The sequence below is a fragment of the Leuresthes tenuis genome, unplaced genomic scaffold (assembly GCF_036924035.1).
Source record: "Leuresthes tenuis unplaced genomic scaffold, fLeuTen1.0.hap1 SCAF_36, whole genome shotgun sequence".
Taxonomy (NCBI): domain Eukaryota; kingdom Metazoa; phylum Chordata; class Actinopteri; order Atheriniformes; family Atherinopsidae; genus Leuresthes; species Leuresthes tenuis.
This window is the reverse complement of record NW_027325390.1, coordinates 715,615-728,044: the sequence shown is the minus strand read 5'-3', so window position 1 is coordinate 728,044 and position 12,430 is coordinate 715,615.

The following is a 12,430-nucleotide window of genomic DNA, read 5'->3' as shown; positions in this document are numbered from 1 at the left end:
GTGGATCAGAGACAGAACATTACCGTGGACCAGAGACAGAACATTACCGTGGACCAGAAATGGAACATTACCGTGAAACCGAACATTACCATGGACCAGATACGGAACATTACTGTGGACCAGAGACAGAACATTATCGTGGACCAGAGACAGAACATTATCGTGGATCAGAGACAGAACATTATCGTGGATCAGAGACAGAACATTACCGTGGACCAGAGACAGAACATTACCGTGGACCAGAAATGGAACATTACCGTGAAACCGAACATTACATTGGACCAGAAACGGAACATTACCGTTGACCAGAGACAGAACATTACCTTGACACCAAAACAGAACATTATCATGGACCAGAAACGGAACATTATCGTGGACCAGAGACAGAACATTACCGTGAAACCTAAACAGAACATTATCGTGGACCAGAAACGGAACATTACCGTGAAACAGAAACATAACATTATCGTGTACCAGAAACGGAACATTACCGTGAAACAGAAACACAAAATTATCGTGTACCAGAAACGGAACATTACCGTGAAACAGAAACCGAACATTATCGTGGACCAAAGACGGAACATTATCGTGGACCAGAGACGGAACATTACCATCAAACAGAAACAGAACATTATCGTGGACCAAAGACGGAACATTATCGTGGACCAGAGACGGAACATTACCGTGAAACCGAACATTATCGTGGACCAGACAAAGAAAATTACCGTGGACCAGACACAGAAAATTACCGTGAAACCGAACATCATCGTGGACCAGAAACGGAACATTACCGTGAAACAGAAACACAAAATTATCGTGGACCAGAAACGCAACATTACCGTGATACAGATACAGAACATTATCGTGGACCAGAGATCGAACATTACCGTGGACCAGAGACACAATATTACCGTGGACCAGAGACAGAACGTTACCGTGGACCAGAGACAGAACATTACCGTGGACCAGAGACAGAACATTACCGTGCACTAGAGACAGAACATTACTGTGGACCAGAGACCGAACTTTACCTTGAAACCGAACATTACCGTGGACCAGAGACAGAACATTACCATGGACCAGAGACAGAACATTACCGTGAAACAGAACATTATCATGGACCAGAAACGAAACATTATCGTGGACCAGAGACAGAACATTACCGTGAAACCGAAACAGAATATTATCGTGGACCAGAAATGGAACATTACCGTGAAACAGAAACAGAACATTAGCGTGGACCAGAGACAGAACATTACCGTGAAACAGAAACACAACATTACCGTGGACCAGAGACAGAACATTACCGTGAAACGGAAACAGAACATTACCGTGAAACCGAAACAGAACATTATCGTGGACCAGAAACGGAACATTATCATGGACCAGAGACAGAACATTATCGTGGACCAAAGACGGAACATTATCGTGGACCAGAGACGGAACATTACCGTGAAACCGAACATTATCGTGGACCAGAATCGGAACATTATCGTGAAACCGAACATTATCGTGGACCAGAGACGGAACATTACCGTGAAACAGAAACAAAACATTACCGTGGACCAGAGACAGAACATTACCGTGAAACCGAACATTATCGTGGACCAGAGATCGAACATTATCGTGGACCAGAAACGGAACATTACCGTGGACCAGAGACAGAACATTACCTTGAAACCAAAACAGAACATTATCATGGACCAGAAACGGAACATTATCGTGGACCAGAGACAGAACATTACCGTGAAACCGAAACAGAACATTATCGTGGACCAGAAACGGAACATTATCGTGGACCAGAGACAGAACATTATCGTGGATCAGAGACAGAACATTATCGTGGATCAGAGACAGAACATTACCGTGGACCAGAGACAGAACATTACTGTGGACCAGAGACCGAACTTTACCTTGAAACCGAACATTACCGTGGACCAGAGACAGAACATTACCATGGACCAGAAACGGAACATTACTGTGAAACAGAAACAGAACATTATCGTGGACCAGAAACGGAACATTACCGTGAAACCGAAACAGAACATTATCGTGGACCAGAAACGGAACATTACCGTGGACCAGAGACAGAACATTACCTTGGAACCAAAACAGAACATTATCATGGACCAGAAACGGAACATAATCGTGGACCAGAGACAGAACATTACTGTGAAACAGAAACAGAACATTATCGTGGACCAGAAACGGAACATTATCGTGGACCAGAGACAGAACATTACCGTGAAACCGAAACAGAACATTATCGTGGACCAGAAACGGAACATTATCGTGGACCAGAGACAGAACATTATCGTGGACCAGAGACAGAACATTACCGTGAAACCTAAACAGAGCATTATCGTTGACCAGAAACGGAACATTATCGTGAAACCTAACATTATCGTGGACCAGAAACACAACATTATCGTGGACCAGAAACGGAACATCACCGTGAAACAGAAACACAACATTATCGTGGACCAGAGACGGAACATTACCGTGAAACCGAACATTACCGTGGACCAGAGACAGAACATTACCGTGGACCAGAGACAGAACATTACCGTGAAACGGAAACAGAACATTACCGTGAAACTGAAACAGAACATTATCGTGGACCAGAAACGGAACATTATCATGGACCAGAGACAGAACATTACCGTGAAACCGAAACAGAACATTATCGTGGACCAGAAACGGAACATTACCGTGAAACAGAAACACAAAATTATCGTGGACCAGAAACGGAACATTACCGTGAAACAGAATATTATCGTGGACCAAAGACGGAACATTATCGTGGACCAGAGACGGAACATTACCGTGGACCAGAGACACAACATTACCGTGGACCAGAGACAGAACATTACCGTGAAACGGAAACAGAACATTACCGTGAAACCGAAACAGAACATTATCGTGGACCAGAAACGGAACAGAGACAGAACATTATCGTGGACCAAAGACGGAACATTATCGTGGACATGAGACGGAACATTATCGTGAAACCGAAGATTATCGTGGACCAGAGACGGAACATTACCGTGAAACAGAAACAAAACATTACCGAGGACCAGAGACAGAACATTACGGTGAAACGGAAACAGAACATTACCGTTAAACTGAAACAGAACATTATCGTGAAACCTAACATTATCGTGGACCAGAAACACAACATTATCGTGGACCAGAAACGGAACATTACCGTGAAACAGAAACACAACATTATCGTGGACCAGAGACGGAACATTACCGTGAAACCGAACATTACCGTGGACCAGAGACAGAACATTACCGTGGACATGAAACGGAACATTACCGTGAAACAGAAACACAACATTATCGTGGACCAGAGACGGAACATTACCGTGAAACCGAACATTATCGTGGACCAGAGATCGAACATTATCGTGGACCAGAGACAGAACATTACCGTGAAACCGAACATTATCGTGGACCAGAGATCGAACATTATCGTGGACCAGAGACAGAACATTACCGTGGACCAGAAATGGAACATTACCGTAAAACCGAACATTGTCGTCGACCAGAAATCGAACATTATCGTGGACCAGAGACAGAACATTATCGTGGATCAGAGACAGAACATTATCGTGGATCAGAGACAGAACATTACCGTGGACCAGAGACAGAACATTACCGTGGACCAGAAATGGAACATTACCGTGAAACCGAACATTACCATGGACCAGATACGGAACATTACTGTGGACCAGAGACAGAACATTATCGTGGACCAGAGACAGAACATTATCGTGGATCAGAGACAGAACATTATCGTGGATCAGAGACAGAACATTACCGTGGACCAGAGACAGAACATTACCGTGGACCAGAAATGGAACATTACTGTGAAACCGAACATTACCATGGACCAGAAACGGAACATTACCGTGGACCAGAGACAGAACATTACCTTGACACCAAAACAGAACATTATCATGGACCAGAAACGGAACATTATCGTGGACCAGAGACAGAACATTACCGTGAAACCTAAACAGAACATTATCGTGGACCAGAAACGGAACATTACCGTGAAACAGAAACATAACATTATCGTGTACCAGAAACGGAACATTACCGTGAAACAGAAACACAAAATTATCGTGTACCAGAAACGGAACATTACCGTGAAACAGAAACAGAACATTATCGTGGACCAAAGACGGAACATCATCGTGGACCAGAGACGGAACATTACCATCAAACAGAAACAGAACATTATCGTGGACCAAAGACGGAACATTATCGTGGACCAGAGACGGAACATTACCGTGAAACCGAACATTATCGTGGACCAGACACAGAAAATTACCGTGGACCAGACACAGAAAATTACCGTGAAACCGAACATCATCGTGGACCAGAAACGGAACATTACCGTGAAACAGAAACACAAAATTATCGTGGACCAGAAACGGAACATTACCGTGATACAGATACAGAACATTATCGTGGACCAGAGATCGAACATTACCGTGGACCAGAGACACAATATTACCGTGGACCAGAGACAGAACATTACCGTGGACCAGAGACAGAACATTACCGTGGACCAGAGACAGAACATTACCGTGCACCAGAGACAGAACATTACTGTGGACCAGAGACCGAACTTTACCTTGAAACCGAACATTACCGTGGACCAGAGACAGAACATTACCATGGACCAGAGACAGAACATTACCGTGAAACATAACATTATCATGGACCAGAGACAGAACATTACAGTGAAACCGAAACAGAACATTATCGTGGACCAGAAACGGAACATTACCGTGAAACCGAAACAAAACATCATCGTGGACCAGAAACGGAACATTACCGTGGACCAGAGACAGAACATTACCGTGAAACCGAAACAGAACATTATCGTGGACCAGAAACGGAACATTATCGTGGACCAGAGACAGAACATTATCGTGGATCAGAGACAGAACATTATCGTGGATCAGAGACAGAACATTACCGTGGACCAGAGACAGAACATTACTGTGGACCAGAGACCGAACTTTACCTTGAAACCGAACATTACCGTGGACCAGAGACAGAACATTACCATGGACCAGAGACAGAACATTACCGTGAAACAGAACATTATCATGGACCAGAAACGGAACATTACTGTGAAACAGAAACAGAACATTATCGTGGACCAGAGACAGAACATTACCGTGGACCAGAAATGGAACATTACCGTGAAACCGAACATTACCATGGACCAGATACGGAACATTACTGTGGACCAGAGACAGAACATTATCGTGGACCAGAGACAGAACATTATCGTGGATCAGAGACAGAACATTATCGTGGATCAGAGACAGAACATTACCGTGGACCAGAGACAGAACATTACCGTGGACCAGAAATGGAACATTACCGTGAAACCGAACATTACATTGGACCAGAAACGGAACATTACCGTTGACCAGAGACAGAACATTACCTTGACACCAAAACAGAACATTATCATGGACCAGAAACGGAACATTATCGTGGACCAGAGACAGAACATTACCGTGAAACCTAAACAGAACATTATCGTGGACCAGAAACGGAACATTACCGTGAAACAGAAACATAACATTATCGTGTACCAGAAACGGAACATTACCGTGAAACAGAAACACAAAATTATCGTGTACCAGAAACGGAACATTACCGTGAAACAGAAACAGAACATTATCGTGGACCAAAGACGGAACATTATCGTGGACCAGAGACGGAACATTACCATCAAACAGAAACAGAACATTATCGTGGACCAAAGACGGAACATTATCGTGGACCAGAGACGGAACATTACCGTGAAACCGAACATTATCGTGGACCAGACAAAGAAAATTACCGTGGACCAGACACAGAAAATTACCGTGAAACCGAACATCATCGTGGACCAGAAACGGAACATTACCGTGAAACAGAAACACAAAATTATCGTGGACCAGAAACGCAACATTACCGTGATACAGATACAGAACATTATCGTGGACCAGAGATCGAACATTACCGTGGACCAGAGACACAATATTACCGTGGACCAGAGACAGAACATTACCGTGGACCAGAGACAGAACATTACCGTGGACCAGAGACAGAACATTACCGTGCACTAGAGACAGAACATTACTGTGGACCAGAGACCGAACTTTACCTTGAAACCGAACATTACCGTGGACCAGAGACAGAACATTACCATGGACCAGAGACAGAACATTACCGTGAAACAGAACATTATCATGGACCAGAAACGAAACATTATCGTGGACCAGAGACAGAACATTACCGTGAAACCGAAACAGAATATTATCGTGGACCAGAAATGGAACATTACCGTGAAACAGAAACAGAACATTAGCGTGGACCAGAGACAGAACATTACCGTGAAACAGAAACACAACATTACCGTGGACCAGAGACAGAACATTACCGTGAAACGGAAACAGAACATTACCGTGAAACCGAAACAGAACATTATCGTGGACCAGAAACGGAACATTATCATGGACCAGAGACAGAACATTATCGTGGACCAAAGACGGAACATTATCGTGGACCAGAGACGGAACATTACCGTGAAACCGAACATTATCGTGGACCAGAAACGGAACATTATCGTGAAACCGAACATTATCGTGGACCAGAGACGGAACATTACCGTGAAACAGAAACAAAACATTACCGTGGACCAGAGACAGAACATTACCGTGAAACCGAACATTATCGTGGACCAGAGATCGAACATTATCGTGGACCAGAAACGGAACATTACCGTGGACCAGAGACAGAACATTACCTTGAAACCAAAACAGAACATTATCATGGACCAGAAACGGAACATTATCGTGGACCAGAGACAGAACATTACCGTGAAACCGAAACAGAACATTATCGTGGACCAGAAACGGAACATTATCGTGGACCAGAGACAGAACATTATCGTGGATCAGAGACAGAACATTATCGTGGATCAGAGACAGAACATTACCGTGGACCAGAGACAGAACATTACTGTGGACCAGAGACCGAACTTTACCTTGAAACCGAACATTACCGTGGACCAGAGACAGAACATTACCATGGACCAGAAACGGAACATTACTGTGAAACAGAAACAGAACATTATCGTGGACCAGAAACGGAACATTACCGTGAAACCGAAACAGAACATTATCGTGGACCAGAAACGGAACATTACCGTGGACCAGAGACAGAACATTACCTTGGAACCAAAACAGAACATTATCATGGACCAGAAACGGAACATAATCGTGGACCAGAGACAGAACATTACTGTGAAACAGAAACAGAACATTATCGTGGACCAGAAACGGAACATTATCGTGGACCAGAGACAGAACATTACCGTGAAACCGAAACAGAACATTATCGTGGACCAGAAACGGAACATTATCGTGGACCAGAGACAGAACATTATCGTGGACCAGAGACAGAACATTACCGTGAAACCTAAACAGAGCATTATCGTTGACCAGAAACGGAACATTATCGTGAAACCTAACATTATCGTGGACCAGAAACACAACATTATCGTGGACCAGAAACGGAACATCACCGTGAAACAGAAACACAACATTATCGTGGACCAGAGACGGAACATTACCGTGAAACCGAACATTACCGTGGACCAGAGACAGAACATTACCGTGGACCAGAGACAGAACATTACCGTGAAACGGAAACAGAACATTACCGTGAAACTGAAACAGAACATTATCGTGGACCAGAAACGGAACATTATCATGGACCAGAGACAGAACATTACCGTGAAACCGAAACAGAACATTATCGTGGACCAGAAACGGAACATTACCGTGAAACAGAAACACAAAATTATCGTGGACCAGAAACGGAACATTACCGTGAAACAGAATATTATCGTGGACCAAAGACGGAACATTATCGTGGACCAGAGACGGAACATTACCGTGGACCAGAGACACAACATTACCGTGGACCAGAGACAGAACATTACCGTGAAACGGAAACAGAACATTACCGTGAAACCGAAACAGAACATTATCGTGGACCAGAAACGGAACAGAGACAGAACATTATCGTGGACCAAAGACGGAACATTATCGTGGACCAAAGACGGAACATTATCGTGAAACCGAAGATTATCGTGGACCAGAGACGGAACATTACCGTGAAACAGAAACAAAACATTACCGAGGACCAGAGACAGAACATTACGGTGAAACGGAAACAGAACATTACCGTTAAACTGAAACAGAACATTATCGTGAAACCTAACATTATCGTGGACCAGAAACACAACATTATCGTGGACCAGAAACGGAACATTACCGTGAAACAGAAACACAACATTATCGTGGACCAGAGACGGAACATTACCGTGAAACCGAACATTACCGTGGACCAGAGACAGAACATTACCGTGGACATGAAACGGAACATTACCGTGAAACAGAAACACAACATTATCGTGGACCAGAGACGGAACATTACCGTGAAACCGAACATTATCGTGGACCAGAGATCGAACATTATCGTGGACCAGAGACAGAACATTACCGTGAAACCGAACATTATCGTGGACCAGAGATCGAACATTATCGTGGACCAGAGACAGAACATTACCGTGGACCAGAAATGGAACATTACCGTAAAACCGAACATTGTCGTCGACCAGAAATCGAACATTATCGTGGACCAGAGACAGAACATTATCGTGGATCAGAGACAGAACATTATCGTGGATCAGAGACAGAACATTACCGTGGACCAGAGACAGAACATTACCGTGGACCAGAAATGGAACATTACCGTGAAACCGAACATTACCATGGACCAGATACGGAACATTACTGTGGACCAGAGACAGAACATTATCGTGGACCAGAGACAGAACATTATCGTGGATCAGAGACAGAACATTATCGTGGATCAGAGACAGAACATTACCGTGGACCAGAGACAGAACATTACCGTGGACCAGAAATGGAACATTACTGTGAAACCGAACATTACCATGGACCAGAAACGGAACATTACCGTGGACCAGAGACAGAACATTACCTTGACACCAAAACAGAACATTATCATGGACCAGAAACGGAACATTATCGTGGACCAGAGACAGAACATTACCGTGAAACCTAAACAGAACATTATCGTGGACCAGAAACGGAACATTACCGTGAAACAGAAACATAACATTATCGTGTACCAGAAACGGAACATTACCGTGAAACAGAAACACAAAATTATCGTGTACCAGAAACGGAACATTACCGTGAAACAGAAACAGAACATTATCGTGGACCAAAGACGGAACATCATCGTGGACCAGAGACGGAACATTACCATCAAACAGAAACAGAACATTATCGTGGACCAAAGACGGAACATTATCGTGGACCAGAGACGGAACATTACCGTGAAACCGAACATTATCGTGGACCAGACACAGAAAATTACCGTGGACCAGACACAGAAAATTACCGTGAAACCGAACATCATCGTGGACCAGAAACGGAACATTACCGTGAAACAGAAACACAAAATTATCGTGGACCAGAAACGGAACATTACCGTGATACAGATACAGAACATTATCGTGGACCAGAGATCGAACATTACCGTGGACCAGAGACACAATATTACCGTGGACCAGAGACAGAACATTACCGTGGACCAGAGACAGAACATTACCGTGGACCAGAGACAGAACATTACCGTGCACCAGAGACAGAACATTACTGTGGACCAGAGACCGAACTTTACCTTGAAACCGAACATTACCGTGGACCAGAGACAGAACATTACCATGGACCAGAGACAGAACATTACCGTGAAACAGAACATTATCATGGACCAGAGACAGAACATTACCGTGAAACCGAAACAGAACATTATCGTGGACCAGAAACGGAACATTACCGTGAAACCGAAACAAAACATCATCGTGGACCAGAAACGGAACATTACCGTGGACCAGAGACAGAACATTACCGTGAAACCGAAACAGAACATTATCGTGGACCAGAAACGGAAAATTATCGTGGACCAGAGACAGAACATTATCGTGGATCAGAGACAGAACATTATCGTGGATCAGAGACAGAACATTACCGTGGACCAGAGACAGAACATTACTGTGGACCAGAGACCGAACTTTACCTTGAAACCGAACATTACCGTGGACCAGAGACAGAACATTACCATGGACCAGAGACAGAACATTACCGTGAAACAGAACATTATCATGGACCAGAAACGGAACATTACTGTGAAACAGAAACAGAACATTATCGTGGACCAGAAACGGAACATTACCGTGAAACCGAAACAGAACATTATCGTGGACCAGAAACGGAACATTACCGTGGACCAGAGACAGAACATTACCTTGAAACCAAAACAGAACATTATCATGGACCAGAAACGGAACATTATCGTGGACCAGAAACAGAACATTACCGTGAAACCGAAACAGAACATTATCGTGGACCAGAAACGGAACATTATCGTGGACCAGAGACAGAACATTATCGTGGACCAGAGACAGAACATTACCGTGAAACCTAAACAGAGCATTATCGTTGACCAGAAACGGAACATTATCGTGAAACCTAACATTATCGTGGACCAGAAACACAACATTATCGTGGACCAGAAACGGAACATTACCGTGAAACAGAAACACAACATTATCGTGGACCAGAGACAGAACATTACCGTGAAACCGAACATTACCGTGGACCAGAGACAGAACATTACCGTGGACCAGAGACAGAACATTACCATTAAACCGAAACAGAACATTATTGTGGACATGAAACGGAACATTACCGTGAAACAGAAACACAACATTATCGTGGACCAGAGACGTAACATTACCGTGAAACCGAACATTATCGTGGACCAGAGATCGAACATTATCGTGGACCAGAAAGGGAACATTACCGTGGACCAGAGACAGAACATTACCTTGAAACCAAAACAGAACATTATCATGGACCAGAAACGGAACATTATCGTGGACCAGAGACAGAACATTACCGTGAAACCGAAACAGAACATTATCGTGGACCAGAAATGGAACATTATCGTGGACCAGAGACAGAACATTATCGTGGATCAGAGACAGAACATTATCGTGGATCAGAGACAGAACATTACTGTGGACCAGAGACCGAACTTTACCTTGAAACCGAACATTACCGTGGACCAGAGACAGAACATTACCATGGACCAGAGACAGAACATTACCGTGAAACAGAACATTATCATGGACCAGAAACGGAACATTACTGTGAAACAGAAACAGAACATTATCGTGGACCAGAAACGGAACATTACCGTGAAACCGAAACAGAACATTATCGTGGACCAGAAACGGAACATTACCGTGGACCAGAGACAGAACATTACCTTGAAACCAAAACAGAACATTATCATGGACCAGAAACGGAACATTATCGTGGACCAGAGACAGAACATTACCGTGAAACCGAAACAGAACATTATCGTGGACCAGAGACAGAACATTACCTTGAAACCTAAACAGAGCATTATCGTTGACCAGAAACGGAACATTATCGTGAAACCTAACATTATCGTGGACCAGAAACACAACATTATCGTGGACCAGAAACGGAACATTACCGTGAAACAGAAACACAACATTATCGTGGACCAGAGACGGAACATTACCGTGAAACCGAACATTACCGTGGACCAGAGACAGAACATTACCGTGGACCAGAGACAGAACATTACCGTGAAACGGAAACAGAACATTACCGTGAAACTGAAACAGAACATTATCGTGGACCAGAAACGGAACATTATCATGGACCAGAGACAGAACATTACCGTGAAACCGAAACAGAACATTATCGTGGACCAGAAACGGAACATTACCGTGAAACAGAAAAACAAAATTATCGTGGACCAGAAACGGAACATTACCGTGAAACAGAAACAGAATATTATCGTGGACCAAAGACGGAACATTACCGTGGACCAGAGACACAACATTACCGTGGACCAGAGACAGAACATTACCGTGAAACGGAAACAGAACATTACCGTGAAACCGAAACAGAACATTATCGTGGACCAGAAACGGAACATTATCATGGAACAGAGACAGAACATTCTCGTGGACCAAAGACGGAACATTATCGTGGACCAGAGACGGAACATTACCGTGAAACCGAACATTATCGTGGACCAGAAACGGAACATTATCGTGAAACCGAAGATTATCGTGGACCAGAGACGGAACATTACCGTGAAACAGAAACAAAACATTACCGTGGACCAGAGACAGAACATTACCGTGAAACGGAAACAGAACATTACCGTTAAACTGAAACAGAACATTATCGTGGACCAGAAACGGAAC